General features: G+C 37.7%; 1 long non-coding RNA gene across 3 annotated transcripts; it reads left to right on the plus strand.

Moving 5' to 3' along the window:
- The first annotated feature begins 4,613 nt into the window (after window positions 1-4,613).
- On the plus strand, window positions 4,614-11,870 carry LOC129347517 (uncharacterized). 3 transcript variants are annotated; one of them, XR_008599651.1, is made up of 5 exons: window positions 4,614-4,716; window positions 5,624-5,724; window positions 6,454-6,595; window positions 7,870-9,914; window positions 10,016-11,870. It is a non-coding gene; the product is annotated as an uncharacterized LOC129347517 (long non-coding RNA). The 3 variants fall into 3 exon arrangements; XR_008599649.1 differs by lacking the exon at window positions 6,454-6,595 and having other exon boundaries at window positions 7,870-9,693; window positions 9,757-9,914; window positions 10,016-11,866; XR_008599650.1 differs by lacking the exon at window positions 6,454-6,595 and having other exon boundaries at window positions 10,016-11,867.
- Window positions 11,871-16,731: the final 4,861 nt, after the last annotated feature.

Raw genomic sequence — 16,731 nt, forward strand, 5'->3', positions numbered from 1 at the left:
TGTTTCTGTATATTTTTGCTTCAATATTAAGACATTGGATCAACTTTTTATGCTAAATAAAACAGCACAACTCCTATTTAGCCAAACACTGGTTGTAGTTTCACTGCTCCCCACAGAGGGGCAGCAGAGGAGCATTTTTTTTTTTTTTTTTTTCAAGCTGTTGGACATTAGAAAGGCCGTGAATTTTGTCCCTCAACAACATGGCTGGATCCTAATGATGCTAGTGTTCAGTTAGAGATTGTTTTTTTTAATGTGTATAACCAAAAGCAAGGGGAACAGAGATGGAAATTCAAAATATATGTGCATACAAAATTTATTTTTAACAGTTACTGATCACAATTTACTGAGCAACAAAACCTATTCAAACTAGAAACTGCACCTGAAAAGTAGCATAAAACTGAAATAAACTGATTTCAAAGCTTAAGCTTAAAAGCCAACAACATGAAGTCAAGGGGGGGAAAGTGGTTAAATGTGACTGCTCCTCTGTTGCAGATGGGAAAGTTTTTAGGAAGCAAGCATACTCTTTAAAGCGCTTGAAAAAAGTTACAATAAGAGGAAGAAAAGGGGGGAAATTAAACACCAGTGAAAACAACTGTTTCGAGATGTTTGAAGATTTTTCAGCAGGCTGTTGCAGAGACATGGAGAAGTGATGGAAAAAATGAAGAAAAGTCCGATTCAGTCAGTACGCTGTTATTTTGTCTACAGTCAAGTTTCCAATGTCTAGAATTAACTTTGAACTATTGTCACCTTTCAAAAATGTCAAAAAACAATAACTTTTGCACAATAAGAGAACCTTTATTGCTCCTTAAAGACACCCGAAGTGCAGTAGATGATCCAGAGCACTTTCTCAGACTTACCGTTCTGATATTTCATCAACAGAAATCATTCTTAGTCTGCGCACTTAAGGTCATTTTTCAGCATCGGTGTTGCACTGATGTGTTTTTGCATAAACAGACGCCCAGGCAACAGTGAAACAATTATCCAGCCTGCACCCTGCAGAGTTCCTACATTCCTCCTTTGTGTTGGAGGAGCTAAATAAAGACGCCGTGTCGAAGGTGTTTCCTCATTTCAGCCGACACACAGAATCTTGGTGTCAAAGTGTGCACACATCATACTGTACAAGGGTTTGATATCTGTCAGCATGAGTCCCAAACACTGACTGCCATCAGGAAGACGTCTGATTGGTCCCAAACTGTCTCTGCAGCCAGAGTCATGAAGTACAGCCGTTTTCAGAAAATGCAAGGTTTTACTTTTCAATAGAAGTCACATTCATGAGTTTTGGCCAAATATTAGTGATCACATTAAATACTGGTGACATTTTGCACTAAAAGAAAAAGCTGCAGGTTGCTGATGAATAAAACTATGGAATTATTTTTTAAAGCATCTTTTATTTTCTGTATGTGCCTAAATGCCGCACATACAGTACATGGGTCATTCCAGAATTGGAGGACATTTTACAGCCCATCCATCAAATTTCAAATAATCCATGTACAAAATACTAAAACATGCAGTTGTTATTTAAATGTACTTGTCCTGAGACCTAATCTTAAAAAAAAAAAAAAATAGGAGAAAAGAATGTTTGAAAATATTTTTAAAAATACCAAGTAAGTCTGAAATTCCCCCTAAAATTAAATTTTTCTCTTATTCCACCCCCATTAGTATGGATTTACAACCCTGTTGCTGTGATTAGGGTAGGGTTAGCAAACAACAAATAAAACATGAAATAAAAATTGAATCATTGATGTATAAGCTGAACCAATCGGCTACTATTGATGAGTATGTTGCAGAAAATTAGAAAAGAGGGGGTTTATATTTCAAAAATTCTGAAGCCCAAATGTCCTCCAATGCTGGAATGACCCACATACTGAATATGATCCTGTTTAGCTGCAGGTTTTTGTTTCGTTTGTGATCCTGAGCAGTGGAAAGAAAGGTTTTACACTTTCAGAAGTACACTTTACTGACTCCTGGGAATGTTGCAGTGCTTAAACCTAAAATATCTTGCTGATGCATGGACAGGATGGAAGCTCATTAACAAACATGCAACGCTGTTTACATTCACAGGTGTACAGATGGAAGGTCTGTGGGCAGATGTGTGTTGTGCGTCATTTATTTGCATTATGAAATGAGGGGGAAAAAATAGTAAAAGGTGTTGCTATCTAAATGAAATTGGGTACATTTTGGTACATTTAAGGCTAAAACATGACAGCGTGAGATCTGGTGGGTCGTGCAGACTATTTAGTTTTACACGTGTTGTGCTGAATTAAAGTAATAGAAGTAATGGGTTCTTTTTGGTTGTCTGTTAAGGCTCTGCAGGTGTGTTTTTTCCGGGTCCCTCGCTCCTCGCTTAGGTGGTTGGATTTACCTGCTGGAGAAACTATACACGCTTAATAATCCAACACGGCCTCTGGGGCTTTGGAGGCACCGAGTCTTTGTGCCTCGAGCAATTGGACAGAAAACTGCTGCTGGAGAAGGGCAGCTCCTGTCAGCAGGGTGAAACAGATGGTTTAATAATTAGAACCACAGTGGCTCATTCACTGATGACCCTCATCCAGCCTCACCCAGAAAACACAGGGTCACCACTGTGAGCATTTCCTTTGTTATGGCCTCAGTCACAAAATGCAGACAAACTGTTCAAAAATATTTTTTAAAAACATTTTTCAGCACCTTTTTCTATTTTTTTAAAGTCCCTGGAAGGTTTCACTTTCAGCAGAAGGTGCTCATTACTTCTCAAGCTCTTCAAAATAACAGAATTACGCAATGATGGAGCTCGTTGGTGCGCTGATGACCTCTGTCTGCAGACAGGAAAGCTCCCCTGTGTGCACACATTGAGTCTGTGTGTGAATATTCAGTCCTGGCAGACACCAGGGAAGGTGACTAACGGGCTGAAGAAGCAGCAGCAGCATTTAAAACGCTGGAACGACGTGGAGGGTGGGAGAAAGATTGGCATCGGGAGCACATTTGTGTTGCCTTGCTGCTGGCTGTGTAGGTGGTGTCGCCATAGAAACCAGAGCTTGTTGCGACTGCCTGAATGGAGTGTTGATACTCTGGAAGCTGGAGGGGCTGAGATGAGGAAGAGTGAGCCATCTGCCTCTAAAATTACAGCTCAGCTCTGATGATTGGTGAAAATTATTGTCCTGAGTCTCTTCAGAAGATTAGATTTTTCTCCCAAAGACCCAAATCTAGAGCCTGGTTTCTTTTCATAGCTCAGACTCAGGTAATGAGGCTGCTTGCTGTTTGTATTCTCAGAGGGAAACTATTCCAGGACTCTAATCCTCCGATAATATCTGACCTCTCCATGTCACACTGCAGCTCTTTAATGCTGCTGTTTCTACAAGGACCTTCTGAAAATCCTCCCACTGTGGACGGCAGTGGGGGAAATGATTCTTTTATATGAAAAGTGGCTTTCTAGGCTGTCAACAAGCAAAAAATAGAAACATAATAAAAGCCTCCACACTCTGTTGGATGCTGGAGCTCAGTCCTGGTTACACAAAATCTCCCTTTCCATGTGGATTTCCTCTTGTGATCCTTCTATTTTAAGAGGCCAAATCCAATTATCTGGTAATTATTTCAATCCCTGTTTTGACAGAACATAGGGGGAAAAAAAACAAGTCTTTCAGTATTTCAGCGTCACAGACACTAGTTAATGTCTGATGTAAAGTGAGGAAGCTGCAACTGGGGCAGAAACTCTGGCTGCAGGCTGCAGCCTTCATATCTGTACTATCATCTGTGTTTCTCTTTCTACTGATCTTGTTTAAGCTATTGTCTTCTCTTTTGGTTTGTTATGTTTTTGTGACCACATGACAATTTGCCACAAAATATATTGCAAATGTAGACAGATTGGTGACTGCATCCTCAAGATTAAAGATGTTAAAACAAAGATAAATCGGATTTCGATCTGTCAAACCTATCAACCTATTTTAACATGATCTCATAATCTGCAGGTTTTATGTGTTTGGTGAAACAAGCCCCTGTTGAACAGTAAAATTATAAAACTATTTATTAGCTCACTATTTTGGATTTTCCATTTAAATTTCTAACTACCTTCTGCACCATCTGCAAAAAATATAATGTTGCACGAGACATGTTTGAAATTCAGCATGGGTCTCCCTTGTGTTTCTACTGAATCCATATTTTATACTACCTTGCTTTTTTGATCAAGCTCATTTAAGCATTATTGACTTTCTTATATGTCATTTGTTTGAATCTAATTCAAGTCTTCATGAGTTAAAAATGCAAATTTCCACCAAGCTTTGCGGTCCGTGTACGGATCTGGTAATTGGATTTTTCGTTCTGAAAGGGGTATTGAAAAACAAAAAACGAGTGGTTATTTGATTTTCATTTTAAAATACAAATATTAAAATTGAAATACAAGGCGTTTTTCCTTTTTATGATCAAAAAGGGATATACGATTTTTTTTTTTAAAAAATGCTTTGATTTTCGTTTTATATTTAGAATAACAAGAAAGTAAAATCAGTAAGAGACAGAAACGAAAAAATGTCCGTTTTTTCATTTTCTGAGACCGGAAGTGGTCATCAGCAAGTGTGGAGTCAAACGACAACAAGATTCTCAGAGGGCGGAGCCAGAGAGCAGCGATTGGTCAGACCATAAATAATATAGAAGACAGCGCGCTCTCGTATCTAGTCTATGTGTATCTATGGTCGGCACGTCTGGTAGCATCTCTGGCTGCTGTTGATCTTATTTTTGGAGTAAAACACGGTAAGAAGATAAAACTTCTAACCATGTATGTTTGTTTTGTTGTACGTTAAGTCAGCGACTTGTGAAGAGTTGTGTTTTGTCGTGTTTGAGCAGTTGGTCCGGACGCGTTAGCTAGCTAAGCGGCTAAGTTAGCTAGCTAGCGGGCTAATTAACACAGGTGGCTAACTTACCGCTGAACACCTGTGTTAGTTGCTGCTGCAGCTGTCCTCATTATTAGAATGAAATTCTCAACCTGTATTTCTCTGCTGTGTATTTTAGCTTTTAAAAAAAGTTATTTTACTTTAAGGTTAACTGAAACCTGTTGAGCGGCACTGAAGTTTAACATTCAGCTGGTTTGAATTAAACCACGCTTAACTTAACATTGCGCAACATTACCTCTCTGAATCTCCATAATTTCATTAAATTCCTTCTCTCTTCCACTGCTCAAGTTCAATCCAGTATATAAAATGACATTAATAGTGAATAAACTAACAACCAGCCATTGTATTTATTTATTATTGCATGTATTTGTAGTAAAACATGAGTTGAAACATCCTACTTTTGGATCTAGAACTGCACAAGCCGTTCATTTTCAGTCACCTGACGAGTTAAACTCCCCTTTTTATGTGAGGTTGAAGCAGAAAGTCTGAGTTAACAAAGAAAGTTGTTTATAATTTGCGATACCTGTTATCTCTGACTGAAGCTTTAGTTTTTGTTGAGCTGATTTACACGTAGAAACTTTGTTCAGGAAGATTTCTCAGTAGCTCAGAGGACAGGCTGCTTTTTACACAACCTTGTAAGAGAATGTCTGCCAATGCTTTCAGCAGAATTTAGAAACACAACACTTCCTAAACAGATATTTTGAGGCTGTGAGGTTGAACGTTTGAGAGTATATCAGTGTGTTTGTTTGTGGTCTTTCTGTTTCTAGGTGGAAGCTGAATTAGTGAGGATGACTCCTGCTCCTGTCATCTCTAAGCTCCTCACACATCTTTACCTGCACATGAGGAAAATCACTCCTGTAGAATGCAGGTATGTTTGTCATTATTATAAAAAGATGTTGCCTGGTGACCTGTCAGAAAACCATTATACAGAGTCAGCCAAAATAATGTTTACACACATCAGGAAAAGAAAAACTTGCATAAATATTTCAATACCAAATTTATTCAGGCATCACGAGATTAATAAAAGTTATCTTTGGCCTCTACAATTACAGGAGGTGCTCAAAGTGGTGGCCACTGGCTTCCAGACATTTCTGTTGTGTTGTAGACGTCACTTGTTGATGCTCCATTCATGAGGGTAGCGCCATCTGTTGGGAAAACATCGTACAACAGGACACAGAGTTATCATGATTTGATCAAACTTTGAAAGAGGAATCTATATGTATAGAAGTACTTATACAAATGAAATATTTATAAAAGTTTTTCTTTTCCTGATGTGTGTACATTATTTTGGCTGATTCTGAACTTAATGAGAACAAAACTGTCATTTAATTGTTGCTCTGAAAGCTTCTTTAGTGAAAACCAGCTGGTGTTGTGCTTTGAAACAAACTGCTGTTGAGGTCTGTGTTTTTAGGTTTAACCCCACAGTTTCTGAATGAACTGATAGTTTGTTTTTTTTTCCTGATCAATGTGGACGTTATAATTGATAGTAGCCTTTACTGATCATATAATCAGCATGACAATATAACAGTAGAACATTCTGACCACCTGACTAATACAGTGTTGGTCCCTTTATGCTGCTAAAACTCCTCTGACCCAGTGGTTCATCAGAACCTCTGGGGATGTCCTGTGGATCCTGTGGATCCTGTGGGTTGCAGGGTGGGTCCTACATAGACCAGGCTGATCCTGGACCATCCCACAGATGCTCCATCAGATCTGGATGTGGGGAGTGTGGAACCCAGGTGAACAGCTTAGCTCTGTCGTGTTCCTCAGACCACTCCTGTAGTAGCAGTTTTAATTTGTCCTGCTGAGGGAGGCAGCTTGCATCAAGGACTGCTGTTGCCATGGAGACTAGGGGGTTGTTTGTCCTGCAGTGTTTAGGTGGTGGTACATGTCAAACATCCACATGAATGTCAAGGTTTCCCAGCAGAATGTTGCATTCAGGGATGAGAATTTTCCGCGGATCCGCGGAATTCCGAGTTTTTTTCCGCCGAAAGTATAGTTTTTGTGAATCGTGTAAATCCGTTGAGAAAATTGTAGGGGTGTAGGCAAGCGGCCGGCCGGCCGACGCGTCGCGAGCCGAGGCTTGTGATGGCCGCCCGCCGTGATGGCCATCCCGCCGCCGACATCTTTCGGCAACGCGCATTGCAACGCGCATTGCCGAAAGATGTCGGCGGCGGGATGGGAGTTTTTTTTCATTTGTCATTCTCATCCCTGTGCATTAGAACAAGATGATGGATGTTGTTCTCTTCAGCTGTCAGTGGTCAGAATGTTGTGGCTGATCAGTGGATCTGTCTGCCTTTACTCTGACATCCAGAGTTATACAAAAGTGTAGTATGTGTGCAGTGCAGAAGAGATTTACTTTATTGTACACAGGTTTGTTTTTTTTTTTTTTTTTTTTTTTTTTAAGGGAGAGCATTTTTTATCCACCTGAAGAAGACCTAATCTTTCCCTTCAAAGGATAGTTAATAATTACTACAGATTCCATAGTGGTCTCATCAGAGAAAATCATATCCATATACAGATTTTTATTAATTCCAGGGCTGGTTCAGTAAAGATTATCATAACTACATCAGCTAATTCTTTGTCGCTGTTGGAATTTTGCAGACTGAGAGATGGTTGAGAAGGTTTGCAGTTCTTGTTTTAGCAAAATATGTTATAATAGAAGATCTTTATTGTCATTGTACATGAAATTATCTGCAAACCAGCAAAGTGTATCAGTCTGAGGTATCTAAAAATAAATTAAGAAAAATGCTTCTAAAGCCAATAATAAACAGAATATTTTGAGGGAATATTCTAAAAAGGAAAGAAAAGCTCCATTCTCACTCCTCTCAGGATAAACTGTCATTAAAATTGACTTTAAATTTAGCTTCAACACGAGATAAAAACATTTACTTTCATTACTGATGTTGTCAAGTTTTAATAAAGTTCATGCTACTTTTATAAAATGATGAAAGTGAATAAATTGTATTTCTGTGATCTGTGTTTGATTTCTGTCTTTTCTCCTGTCATCCAGATGTTCAGAGGGAGATGATGCCACATCTGGTCCAGCTGATGGAAGGTCTTGAAGTTCTCTGACTGGCCTCGACTGAAGATGGTCGTCTCACTGGATTTAAGGTTCAGATGCTCAGTAACAAACTCCACCAATGTGCCAACAGGGAAGCTTTAGGTTTATTAAATGTTGCTATGAAGGTTTCGCTGTTTTTCTTTGTGAATGCAATGTGCTCCAACTGAAACTTGAATTAGAACTTAGAAGTAAATCCTTCCATCTGAAAGGATTTAGTTGCATTAATAACCTCATAACATTCTAATTTTTATTCCAGTCTTGGTTGGAAATAGAATCTCTGTATTGATTCAGGTAAAAACTGAACTTCACAGCATGGAGCAAAACAACCAGATGAAAACTGTGATGGTGTTGGATTGTCAGACCGTAATGTTGCAGCTCAAAGCAGCTTTTCTAGCTCAGTTCATTCTGACATTCAGCTATGAATCAACACAGCAGATGGTGATCCATGCTGTGGAAGTCTCACATCTCCTGATTTAATGGAGCTGCTTTGCACTTTTTACACTGTTTATTCACCAACACTTTATTTAATAAAAGTCCCATCTAGTTTTTATGAGGAATGTGATGTTTTAATTTCTCTGTGAATAACTGCAGTCTAATGCAACAGCTGGAGTTGTAACATCTGTCCTGATATTGATCATGAAGTATTGATCAGAATACTTATGGTTAGCAGTCATCCCTGAAGTTTTACATTCAAATCTTTACTTGTGTTGTGAACTTTGGTAAGAAGCAGAGACTTTAGCGTTGCCATGGATACATGAGTGTTAAATTCTGTCCATGTTTCATTTTGGGAAATTCAGTCCAGTTCCAGAATGTGGAGGAATTTAGTCTCACAATCACAGACAACAAATATTATCTGAAAGTCGGGTTATTGTTGTTTATCAGCACAATACAAAAAGATTAATGTTAAAAATATTCCAGTTAAGACTCTAGAATATCATGATTTATGTAAATTTACCTCAATAATATGAATGTTCAGGTTAAGATTGTGCAGTGATATTTATTATGCAAGTTTAGCTGATTAAAGTTTATGACTCTGCACTAAAATATTATTTAAATTGACATCATTATTATAATATTTAGGGTCAGACCCTACAGTATTGAGATTAATAAATCAAATATTCCATAAAATGTAAATACACTGAACACATTGGGATATATTTAAGTGAGACTCTACAATATTATTTGACACAAATCTATCTAAATCAAAATTTTCATAATTTTCACGCCAAACATTTACTGGACTGATTTAAATATTAAAATCACTCCTTTCTAATCCTCTGCTGTACGTTCAAACCTGAGGCCTTAAATAGAGAAACACACAAGTATCTGATTGAAGGAACTTCTACAGAGTCCTGGTTCCAGAACATGATGATAGAATTATAGACAAACTTTAACAAAAGCTGCCTGAGAGTTTACAGGTTTTTATGCTGGATTTCTTCAGTAATTTAATGAGCTTTATCAGCAATAATCAAGTGTTCATTTGATGAACTTCATTTCCTAAAACATCCAGAATTGGAGCTCTTATCTTTGGCAGCTGTAAAGTTTCTGCTCCTTCAAAGTTCACAATGAATTAATTCCTAAAACACTCTCAATGCTGGAGAGCGTTTGATGCTGAAGCAGTGACCAGTTTTTCTGTTTCTTCTCTGGAGATGCACAATGAGGGACGTCTGCAGAGACTGAGAAAGAGTCTCACCACATCCTGACATGAGGAAAAAGACTTTATTGAAGACTACAATGAGAAAAACTATCAGACAGCAGACGGCTGCATTCAAGGTGAACTCTGAACATTTGATCTGGAACAGGAATTCAATAACGGCAGCATGAGCTTCATTTCAGTCTGTAGCTGCTGAATTCATGGATGAATCATCTGGCACTAGAGAAGAAGACCATCAAACATCCACATCAGCTGATGGAGGTCCAGGAGTCTCACCAAACAAACAACCTACAGAGTGAAGACCTCAAATCTGATTGGATGGCCTCCTATTCAGCCACAGGTGTGAACAAATGCCTCTAAGCTGATTTGTTTTCTGAAATAAATCTAGTTTGAGTCCTAATCTATGCCTGTGTGTTTGCTTCTTTACACCGCTGTTAACAGTTTAGGCTGTTAGATTGTTCCAGATAAGACAAGTACAAGATTCTTCAGAGCCGTTCTACCACGAGCCTGACAGGAAGAACTCCAACAGCTACTGAATGTTCCTGTGGTTCCCTCAAGGCTACAGGAGGAGTCCTACGAGGACGAGCTGGTCCACCTGATGGCGGCCAGTCGCTGCGGTTCAAAGCCAACACCGACTACGTGGACTTCTACTGGACCACATGGAGGCCTTCAAACCAGACCAACGAGTTCATCGACTCCCCGACTCGTGGGTCTGAGGACGCCACCGAGCCTCGGTCCAGCTGGCCTCCTGTCTGTGGATGTTTGAGTGCTGAGAGGTTTATGGATGCATGTGAATGTGTCTGTGTTGAAACAGCAGCTTTGGACTCACTAACGCTGGTAAAAACCAAGAGCTCCTTTATTTGTGACTTCCACTGAAAAAAATGATGAACATAAGTTTGCCAGGGTTCTGACTGATAACAGATTATTAAATAATGAAAATAATCGTTTAAATATTCCTTTAAACAATCCTTTTAGGTCTACATTTTCTTTACACTGACTTCTTGGTATTTTGGGTGGAATATACCATTAAGCCCAATGTTCAAGGGTTCCTCTGGGAATATATCATTAAACCAACCTTTTAGGTAAATGTTCCAGGATATTGGGTAGAATATACCACCTTTTAGGTCTACGTTGGAAGATTTTAGAGTAGGCTATTACTCCAAACCATCCTTCAGGTCTACATTGAAGGTGGAATACTCCTTTACACCAAGATTTTTTTGCTCTATATTGAAGGATTTTAGGTGGAATATTCCTTTTAACCAGCCCTTCAGGTCTCTTTGAGGATTTTGGATGGAATACTCGGTTAAACCAACATTTTAGGTGCATGTCCAAGGATTTTTGGTGGAATGTTCCTTTAAGGTGGATGTTTGAGGACCTTGTAGGTGGAACACTTCCTGAAACCAACCTTTTAGGTCAACATTCAAAGAGTTAAGGTGGAATATTCCTTTAAACCAACCTAAATTTCATGTTTTGATCATTATCAAGTGAGAAACCTCAATCCAGACTCCTCATAATGACGTTTGAGATTTATGCTGCTGTTATTTGTTTAGTCCGGACAAAATGACAGAAATCCACAACTGTAAATTTATTACAGGACTCAGTTATTAAATGTCAAAACAATCCATGTGACTCTAAAAACTCAACAGCTGTACAAACTCCAAGATTAAACTCTCCACAAGGATCCAAAATAAGTTGGACTTCTACATGAGAGCTTTAATTAGTCTTCGTCTACTTCCTGAAAAGTTTGGTCAATAAAAAAGACAAAAACTGGTATTTTCAGCTGAACTAAAGACAGACTTTGTGATTTTTCTGCTCGCATATTGTGTTGTTGTAAACTTACTCTTTCAAATAAATAGCAGCCTAAACCCCTGGAAACCAGCGTTTGTCCTGTTTTTGTGTTGCTCCTCGGCGACCCTAGACAGCAGGGTCCTAATGTTTTTTGAGCAACACACCATACTATAACGTTTTTACAATGATGGTTCTACTATGGAACCAGTTTGACATGTTCAGGTGTTCTTTGTGTGAAAACTCAGAGATTTCAGGTATCAGAAGGTGGTTTTCAACTTTCTTTGTTAACTTTCTGCCTCGTCTTTAAACTAAATTTCCTTCACTAACCCAGCCCTCTGGACTTCCAGTAAGCTGTGTTCCTATTGGCTGTCCAGGTGGCTGCTTGGTGTTATCAGGAACACCTGAGCAGCTCAGTGTCTTCCTGCTTTATTTAGCTGCAGACAAACATTTCCTCTGCTTCACTTCACCACTGAACTGGGTTTGGCTCCGTTGCTTTAATTTGTTCTTTAGGTGTTGGCTTGCAGCTTTCAGCAGTAAAATCATCTTTAATGTGTTTCTTGGTGTGTTTTAGGGCTTTGTACTGGATAGCTGTCTTGGTAAATGTGGTTCTTTAGCCACAGTTAGCACCTGGTGCTAATGTGTGCAGTGATTAGTGGATTTGATGCAGCTGAGTTGTGTCTTTATCTTGGCTGTAGTGAGTCTTTAGAGGTTTTTGGTCAGACACATTCTGTATTCCTGTTTGTGAACCAGCATTGGTTGTCCAGAAGGTAAGAGTTCCTGTCCTGATTCTCTGTTTAAAGAGGTTCTCTGGTAGACTGCAGGAGACTTTAGCGTTTGGGTTGTACTAGTTTGGTTTTTGTATGGTTTCATTTGGACGACTATCTTGAGGCCCCTCCATGTGGTTTAGTGAGGTTTTCTGGAACAGTTCTACAAAGCAACCTGCAGCAGAAGAGACTTTGAGAGTTTTTAGGAAGTTCTGGAGACCAGACTTTAGAGCAGCAGAAACATTTGTCAGCAGTTTGAGCAGGAGAAGGTGAGCTTCAGAGTAGAAATGAGACAGAAACCTTCTTGACCCGTGTGGTGAGGTCCTGTACCAAGAGTTTGAGCAGGTTGTGAAAAGTCTGTAGTTCTTTGGTCTGAAAGCACAAGAAGAGTCGACTCATTAAAGGAGAAAACAAGAGATGTTGTTGGTTCTTCTGTCGCTCTGCAGTTTCCAGTTTCCTTAGACTGAATATCCAGTTTATATTTTAAATGATTTCCCATGTGAGCCCAAGAAGTCTTCAATAAACTCCCTCCATCCCCTGGACACAACACGTTATTACCATGTCAAATTTTTTATTTTTTTTTTTTAATGTTTTTGAGTTTTAATCATAGTTTTTTTCTCTTTGCTTGTTTAGTTTTGTCATCTGTGTAAAAGGTGCTAAACAAATAAAGTTGAATTGATAAACTGAATAATTGACTAACTCATGATTGTGACAACAGAAGTATTTTCATTGTGATTTAAGGGTTTATTTAATTTTTATGGTTGGGGTTAAAATCTTGACAGAAAAAGAAGATTAAAGAAATAAAATACAATTAAAAAAGCAATTAAATAAAAGGAAAAAATATTTAATACAAAAAACTTTTAAGAAGTTTCATTATTAAAAAGTATTTTTTAAATGTGTAATTCGTGAAAATATTTTCTCTGTAATTTTTAATATTGTCATTTTAAAAATTCTGTTTAATTTTATAATGACATGTTTTGTATGTTGTCTAATTATCTAATTCAGTATTTTGTCTGTTTAATGTAGTTTAATTGTATTTAATGTTTATTTACATTAAACAGACAAAATACTGTATTAGATAATTAGACAACATACAAAACATGTCATTATGAAATTAAACAAAATTTTTAAAATGACAATATTAAAAATTACAGAGAAAATATTTTTGCGAATTACACATTAAAAAATACTATTAAACAAGAATATTAAACGTTTAAAAAAATACAAAACAGTTAATTAGATTATTAAACCTTTAAAAATACAAAACATTTAATTAGACTATTAAACCTTTAAAAAGACAAAACATTTAACTAGATTATTAAACCTTTAAAAATACAAAACATTTAATTAGATTATTAAACCTTTAAAAAAGACAAAACATTTAATTAAAAAATTAAATGTTTAATTAGAAAATTAAATCTTAAAGACAATAGAACTTCAACTAGGAATTAAACAGAAAATACAATGAAGCATTTAAAAAGAAAATTAAACATTAAAAGGTGGTAAAACATTTAAAAAGAAAAACCTTAAAGATTTAATCAAAAAATTTAATATTGGGAAAGAAAAACAATAATTCAAACAAGCCGATAAAACATTTGAAAAAACAACAAACATTAAAAAGACAAAATATTTGGAAATCCAATCAGACATTAGAAAATAAAAGGTGAGAAAAGAGCAAAACTAAACGTTTAAGAAGAATCAAACTAAAGACAAAACATTTGAAAAGACACCAGTTAGACTTTAGAAGATCAAATTAAACAGAAGAGACAATAAAATGATCAAAAAGAGCAAAAACACATAAAGGTCAAAGTTTTCGAGTCTGAAATGAAAACATCAAGTTGTTTCTTCAAACATTTGCTCTTTCTATGTTCTTGGTTTGATTGTGGACAGATTTACTAAGAACTCATTTAAGAAAACTGCTTTCCAGATAAAGTCTACTAGTAGTTGAAGGCATTTATCAAACTAATGTTACCTTCTGATCTCCACAAACTTTACTGTTCAGTGAAGAGGATCAAAGTTTGTTCAAGATTTCTAAAAAACCCACAGGTGAAGGTCTGAGAAGAACTCAGATGGATGGTCTAAATGTGAAATCAAGACTCATGGTCACAAGTTTTAAGGCTTCTGTTAACCAGAAAGTTCAAACTAACAGAGAAATACTCAGGAATTTAGAAGATATCAGTCCTCAGACTGTGTGAAGGTTCAAACTAACAGAGAACTACTCAGGAATTTAGAGGATATCAGTCCTTGGACTGTGTGAAAGTTAAATCTAACAGAGAACAACTGTGGGACTTAGAAAATTTCAGCCCTCAGACTGTGTGAAAGCTCAGGTCCTGAGGACTCGGGAGGTCTCGAGTCTTTGGAAAGTCTTGGAATTGAGGGTTCAACCCTCCAGCACAAAGGCTGAAGCCCAACCTCCTGAGAAAAACGGTCGAGTCGCGACTCGAGTTAAAAAAAAACTCGAAATTGGCAAAAAATAGATGATAAATGCGCAAAAAAACGAAGAATTAGTATCTGAGCGAGTAGCTCAGGAGGATAAGAAGAGGACTACCAAGTGGAAGGTCGCAGGTTCAAGACCAGCCACTGGCACTTTTCTTTGTTTGTCTTTGTCAGGATTTTGATAAAGTATAAGAAGGGTCTGGTCTTGAACCAGCGACCTGCAGCTCCATAGGCAAATCCTTAACTCACTGAGCTACAGATCAGATAAAAAGAAATGAATTCGTCGTCCCTTTGGCATCGTAGTTTCTGAAGTGACCACATGGGTGGAGCCAAGGCGGAGTCTGGGTGGAGTCAGGGCGGAGAGTAGGCGGGGAGGTGGGTGGTGGCCTCCCCCCTCTACTCCCCCACCTCCCCCCACCACCCACCACACCTTCCCCCGCCCGACGAGTTCTTCGAGTCTCCACGAGTTCTTCGAGTCTCCACTGGTTTTCCCGAGTTTCTGGAGTTTCCACGAGGTCAGAGGCAGAACAAGTTGTCATGAAGAGGTGTTGAAGTCGGCCAGGATGGAGTGACTTTATACAGCGACGAGAAGGAAGACCACTAGAAGAGCAGGTCTTTAACCACCATCCATAAAATCCATGGAGTCGCTCCAGAGAAATGAAAGATCAACTTTTATCAACCTCCATCCACATGTTCAACTTGATATTTTTACTTGGAGATTTTTAGCACCACAAACCTTTAGTATCACACTTCATCATTTATTAGGACTTTAATGGACTCCACCAGCAGATTTAGTTTTTGTTGACAAACTTTATTCTTGTCATAGTGGGACTGCAGTATTTAAAACTGTTCCTTCTATTTGACCTCATGTTTATTAGTTTTAATGGAAAAAGTTATTTTAATTTTCCATTAGTCTCTTAAAAACCAAATAATAAATTGGATTATTCAAGAGGTTTAAATTTCTTACTTTGTCATATTTTAAATATGACAAAAAATATAAAAATATAGTGTCTTGAGACAATTTGACCTGTAATTGGCGTTATATAAATAAAATTGAATTCAAATTGTATATATCTTGTAATGTTGGAGTAATTCAGCCATATATGTTGGAAAACACATTTTCTTTGTCCATTAATCTGTTGATTGTTTTCTCCAGTAATTCATTTCTTGTTTTGGTTTATAAAATGTCAAACCCAAATATATTCAGTTTACTGTCATAAAAACCAAAAAGATTTACATTCATGATGCAGGAATCAGGCAGTTTTTCACTTTTTATCTTAGTTTAGTCAGAAAGATAGTTGATAATGTGTGAATTGTTGCAGCTTGTGAGCCGTAGAAGGTTTTAATCTTTGGGGCCGAGTGTCAAAAAGCATTTAGAAACCAACATCAACAAAACACTCAAAGATTTGAACATCATTAAAGGGAAATTCAACTTCTGCATGACAATGTCTAATTAAAGGACATTTATTTCCAATGTAAATGTGTGATATTCATCCTCTGGAGCTTTCTCTTCACATCGTCTTCCACTTGGACTGGTTTGGTCGGGAGCATGTGCAACAAACATTTGAAAAACTGCACTTTAACATCAATGAATGACACTGAAGTTTAATCGCTACATAAATGAGACTGAGTCTGAATGTGCCGCTCTGTCATTAACTCCTAAGTTTAGGGAAAGTTCAAACAAAAGAGGACAGTTCAGATAAGACTTGAGAATGAACTTATTTTGAACAAACATCTCAGACTTTCTGAGCTTCAGCACCTGTAGCAAGATATTTTAACAACAAGCAACTCAAGAGATCCAGAAGTTGGAGAGAGTTAGCTTTAGCTGAGCCAAAGAACATGTGGGACGCTAACCTAGCAAACATTTCAGACTTTTCTCTGTGAATTCTGAGAAATAATTTCCTATTTAATGACAGAGCTACACATCTTAACTCAGTCTCATTAAAACAGACTCTAATTCAGTGTCATCCATCAATATTAAAGTGCAGTTACCCAAAATGTTTGCTGCATGAGCTCCAACAAAACCTGTCCAGGTAGAAGGCCACTTTGACAAACAGGAAGTGGACGATTCCAAGCAGATTTATAGACGGGGGAACCAGACTGTACCAAGTGTGGTCGAGTATAGAGGGGTGTTTTGTGGGTTTTTAAGGCTGATAATGATTATTACTG

This window comes from Amphiprion ocellaris, chromosome 19 (genome assembly GCF_022539595.1).
Source record: "Amphiprion ocellaris isolate individual 3 ecotype Okinawa chromosome 19, ASM2253959v1, whole genome shotgun sequence".
NCBI lineage: Eukaryota > Metazoa > Chordata > Actinopteri > Pomacentridae > Amphiprion > Amphiprion ocellaris.